Source organism: Balaenoptera acutorostrata, chromosome 1 (genome assembly GCF_949987535.1).
Source record: "Balaenoptera acutorostrata chromosome 1, mBalAcu1.1, whole genome shotgun sequence".
Classification (NCBI taxonomy): domain Eukaryota; kingdom Metazoa; phylum Chordata; class Mammalia; order Artiodactyla; family Balaenopteridae; genus Balaenoptera; species Balaenoptera acutorostrata.
Window position 1 is genome coordinate 82880219 of NC_080064.1, and position 6000 is coordinate 82886218.

Sequence of the window (6000 nt, forward strand, 5' to 3'; positions counted from 1 at the left end):
AGAGAAAATTTTGGTGTGATTGAGAGGTTTTTATTGGGGATTGAGGGTGGAGGGAGAGAATCAGAAAGGATATATCTCATGATGGAAGAAGAAACTATGCTTGCTGTTCAGGCAGCTAAGGCTCGGCTCCTCTGACTACTAGGGGAAAATATGGCAAACTCACAATGGTCTGGTTATGCAAGTATCTTCTAATAAGTTTCTTGCTTTTATTGAACCTATGAAAAATACCATTAACTTCATATTTATGTCATTAATAAACTTCTAGGGTGTGTAGTAGGGTGTAGTAGTATATAGGTATAGTTGAGATAAAAGGAGACAACAATGGTATTTTTTTGAGAAGCATCTGTTTAATGTATTACATAGGATAGGGTATGTTTTATAAGCCTAATGGTGTTAGGTTTATATGTGCAGTTGAATCATACATATAATTGTAGCCCCTACGTAATTTGATATGTTTTTATTATAAACATTTTATAAATAAGGAAACTAAGGTTAAAAGAAACTAAGTAATACAATAACATCTAGCAAGTGAAGGCATCAGAATTTGAACCCCAGTCTAAGTAGTTCTGAGGATTATGCTTCTTCCACTAGATCATTCTGCTTTCCCCACAAAAGTGTTCTGGGAATACTGGGATGAATCTTTATACCTTTATTTGAAGGTCATTTTAAAAATTATAAGTCTGACTGAAGATAGCAAAATTGCATGCTATTGCAAGATAATTGTAGAGCTCACTCTAAAGAAGCCGAGGTCATGTCTGGTAATATTTTTAGCATCATTTTTCTGCTCACTGTTGTCCAAATGATTCACTCAGTGTTATGCAGAATATGAAGTATTGTTACAGAAGCTATTTTATAAAGTTCATTTATGGTATAGGCTTTGTATAGAACGTTTCTTTTGATCAAAATACTTGGAAGCCTATAGAAAAATGTGACCTGGTATCATGTTTTTTTACAATTTCATCTTATCCAAATGTTGTAGAATTTTGAATTTTTTTGCAGTAAGCTCTCAAAAACCAAGTCCAAATTAAAAATTTTAATTGCAAGTCCCCTATTCTTATCCCAATAACAAGCTTACTGTTGTACAAATAGGAAACAAGATCTGTTAGCTGTGGCCTATTAGTTAGAATTTTGAAACTAAGGATTGTGTTCTTAATGGTACTGATAAATCAGCAGCTGTAAATATATGAGGAAGTGCTTGGGGAAAGTGCTGCCTCCACCTTCAAAGCAGTACTTATTTTTACAGTAGTCCAGTAGTAGTACAGTAGTAGTAGTAGTAGTAGTAGTAGTAGTACAGTAGTCCAGTCATGGTGCCTCAGAGGTTGAACAACCGTAAATTCTCATTTCACACCCTGTCGATATTCTCACCTGAATCTTGCTGGAGCCTCCTAACTGGCCTTGCTTCCAGCCCCTCCTTGTTCTGATCCATCCCTCACATTGCTGCCTATGTTATTTTTCTAACACACAAATGTGAATATGAGACTCCTCTGCTTCTTGGTGATCATAGTATAAAGTCCAAACTCCTACATAAAGTATCTTTCACAATTTGATTCAACTTTTTCTATACTTTCTCAGTTATACTGAAATCTGAGCTGAATAATGCCATCTCTTTTCCACTTTCCTACATTTGATGTGCTTCTTCCCCCTCTGGAATGACGTTTTCTCTTCTTTACCTGGCAAATGTCTAGCCATACAGCATGATCCAGCTTAAATTTTAGCTTGTAACAGTTTTCCCTGAAGCCTCCATTCATAGTCACCCTTTCTCTGACTATCTTTGCCTGTGGTACACATTTCTATTTTTGAATCCATAATACCATATTATAATTTATTTGTTTACAAATCCATTACAGTGGCAGCTCCTGGAGGACAGACCATATCATCGTTATCTCAGTATCCCTAGCAAGGACATAGGATAGATTTTTCCGGTTGAAATTATAAATATCTGTTTGGTCAGTCCTCATTTCACCTGATGTTTCATACCATCTGCTCTTAGAGCTATTATACAATACACAACAGGTACTCAGTAAATATTTGATGATGACGATAATGGAAAAGGAGAAAAAATTATATTTCATGTGATTTGTTTAAGAAGCAATGTTCATGTATAAATCATTTAGGAAAAATTTTCAGGAAAATCATATTTCAATACTATAATGGTGGAAATTACCAGGAAACTCCACTCCTCCACCCCACCCCACCCCCACCCGGGGGCATAGCACACTTCTTTTGTTCTAGGAATGTAAGATAACAAAATGTCATACCACGTGATTAACCAGAAAAACAGAAGCCACTCAAGGCATTTCAAGCAAAGAGTGATTTAATACAAGGAATTAGGTAATACAATTATTTGAAGAGCAAAAAAGGGGCAATATTACTCAATGATGAAGAACTATGAGAACTCCTCTGGAGATTCCGGTCATCTGCTGACTTTCGCTCATGCAGGAGCCCTATTACTGCACGAGAAATCACTTAAAACTCAGCAGCTTAAAACGACAGTCATATTATTTGTCACAGTTCTGTGAATTGTCTGGGCTCAGCTGAGTAATTCTGCTTCACATGATGTCGTCTGAGGCTATAGTCATCTGGGGGCTGAACTAGAAAGAAATGTCCAGATGTCTCACGCACATGGCTGGCGGCTGGCACTGACTGTCAGGTGGGATCTCAGCCTGAGTGGTCAATTGCAGCTCCTTGATTCTACTCCATGTGGCTTGGACTTCTTAGAGCATAGTGGGATTCTAAGGAATATCTCAAGAGTGTACCCAAGGGAAGGAAGTGAAAACTGCTGGTCCTCTTAAGCCCTGGGCTCAGAAGACCCAGAACATCACTTCCACCACATTCTGTTGGTCAGAGCAATTTCAGGGCCAGCCCAGATTCAAACGGAGAGGATATAAGCATACAGGAAAGGGATGAATTGTTGGGAGCTGTCTCTGGAGACTAGCTACCACATTTGTCTTTGCACATGCTGCTTCTCTACTCTGGAATGCGTTTTTTTTTACTTTTCCTGACAAACCTATTCATACTGCAAGATCCAGCTTATATTTCAGCCCACATCTAGGGCCTCCCCTGATGCCACCAATACATAATCAGTAACCTCTTCCTTTGTACAATCTGTGCCTGTGGTGCGTATTTCTATCATTCCTTATAATTAATTTCCTTACATATTTTTCTTTGAGAATGTTTTGGGTACAGGATTCATATCATCATCATCATCATCTATCTCTAGTAACTGTCATAGTAAAGGTTTTTGCAATTGAACCTACAAGTATCTGCTTTTAGTCAGAAATAATTAACCTGGTATTGCATATCATCTATTCCTGGAGCTTTAATGTAGGGCCTAAAACAAGGGAGATAGTAAATATTCAATGGTGATAATAATAGAAAAGGAGAAAATACTGCATTTCAAGTGTTCCATTTTGGAAGAAAGGGCCACGTATAAATCACTTAATCAAAATTTTCAGGAAAATTGGTACTTTAGTCCTGAAACTTTTAACTTATCTGGAAAAATAATTTTCCCAGAATAGCACATTCTCTGGTTCTAGGAATACCAGATAAAATGTTATACCACATAATCAGAAAAATGGAAGCTACTTGAGGTATTGCAAGTAAGGAGGGATTTAATACAGGAAATTAGATAGCAAAATTGTTGCAAAGGCTGGAGGAGCAAAAGGAGGTGATGAGTAACTATAGGAAGCTGCTTCTTACCCCAGAGCCTACAGTTGCTTGTAGAATGCAACTCATCCAAGAACCCATACCACCCACGACTTCACGGAATTGTGCTCCTCTGCTTCCATGATGCTAATGCAGCCACTACAGGGAGCCCATTCTAGCTGCTACCCAGATGCTACAGGAGCCTACTGTTATGAGAAAGGGTAAAACAATCTGCCAGGTGCCACCACTGCCTGAGCTAGAAGATTGTTTCTGTCTTCCTTTAGCTTTCCCATCTCTTGCATATGGCCACAGTTGACAGAACCCTAAACAAAAACCCTGCTGCCAAGAGGGTCTGAAGAAACTTCTAGGTTTCCCAGCCCCTGCGATAAAGGTGTGGGTGTGATGCTGAACACATCACAATATCTGGAACATGGCCTTATAAACATAGCTTATAAAAGGAATATAGTGATTAAAGCTCTCGCCATAGTTCTGTCCAGACTGGAATTTTAGGGTGGAGGCGTTTCTGTCTCATGCTTTAAATATTTGATACAATAAAAAAAGAGCTCTTTTGAACCAATATCTAGAACTAGTTATGCTTTTGGAGAACTAAGTGATCTTAGGCAACTTTCAGCTTTAGTTTTCTTACTAGTAAATTAGAAAAGCTATGTGACTTGGCAGTCTTTCAAAGATACAGAGGTGGAAGGATCTTTAAGGCTTATTAGGGAACAAGATTATTTATGTGTACTTATAAATGTGTTTGTGTGTATAAATGTATTCATACACACATGCATAGTATATTGTGTGACAAAAAGAATACTGTATTTTGTGAAAATAAAAATTTTTTTGCCACATAGTGACTGTATGATTTTGGTAGAATACTGGTCAAAAGTTGAAATACAGCCCCGCTAACGTTTATTAGGCATAGGAACTGTGCCTGGAACTAGGAACACAAAGATGCATATTATACACCCCAATTCAGTAAATATTTATTAAATATCCATCCACTAGGTCTACCAAGATGAAATAAGGCCAGATTTTTTTTCCTATGAGGGCCTCATAATCCATAGGGAAAGACTGGTAAGCAAATGATCACAAAATTGTGATTTGTGTAGATAAGAAAGTGGAAGTAGGACCAAAAAATTGAATGGTGAAATTTTAAATTTTAGTTGACAATGAGAAACTTGGACTTTACTTAAAATTACTCAAGAAGATGCCATTTCTAGGGGGAAAAATATTGGTTCTTGAATGAAAAACATCTCAGGCAATTAGAATTGAGGGTTTTTTGGTTTTTAAATGTATGGAAAATACTCACTTTGGGAAATACTGAAAAGTATTTTGAAAAAGATATATAATCTCACCACAAAGACAGTCACTGATAACATTTTTATGTATTCCTTTCTAATCCAAGGACATATATATATATTTTTTAAACTGGAAATAAAACCCCCAAAGGGAAGCGTTTGAAGTCACAACGCATGACAGATTGCATGTAAGTTAGAAGGAAGAAAAAAAGGAAAGAAGGATCCATTTGGGTGAGGTATTTCAAACTTCAAAATACATACCTGAACTCAGTATCATTTTCCTAATTCTCGTTCCTCCGCTTTTACTTGCCCTCCTCAGGAATGGCACCGCCATCTACCCATTCTCCCAATCAAACGCATCCAGCCACTGTCAGGAGTCATCCTAACAATCTAATTTGATCATTCCTTTGATCGAAATCCTTCAATTGCTTCCGATAGACTTTGAGATCAAGTGTCATTTCCCTATTTCAGTATATATGGGCCCTTCACTATCTAGCTCCCACCCACCTCACTAGCTTGACCTGCCCTCCTTGTACCCACACAACTCTCCATTCTAGCTTCATTAAAATGTTTGTAGTTCCACTAAGGTGTGGTGGTAGTCTCCAATCATCAGTGTTTTTCTACATGCTCTTTATCTAAAACACCATTACCCACCTCCACGTTTTCTCTGTTTAATTGCTTCTCAAAAACTCAACTCAAGGGTTGCCTTTCAAGATGCTGCAATCTATTCTATTCCCCCACTGCCCCATGCATGTATCTCTAACATAGCATTTGTCATGCTGTCCTGTCCATAAGTGTATTTTTATTCAACTCATCCAAAACTCCTTGAGGACATGGACTGTGTCTTGATGATCTTGAGGCTCCCACTTCTATCACAGTACCCAACATATAGTAGATGTTATAAATATTGATTGAAGGAAGCGGTGTAAACTGGTAGATAAAAGGGCTGGTGAGTTTTTTTATTGGTGATCTTCAGGAAACACATTTAGGAATTGTAGCAAATATTGGTTAGTTGCTACCCAACAGCCATCCCCTCTTCTTTTTTGTTCTCAAA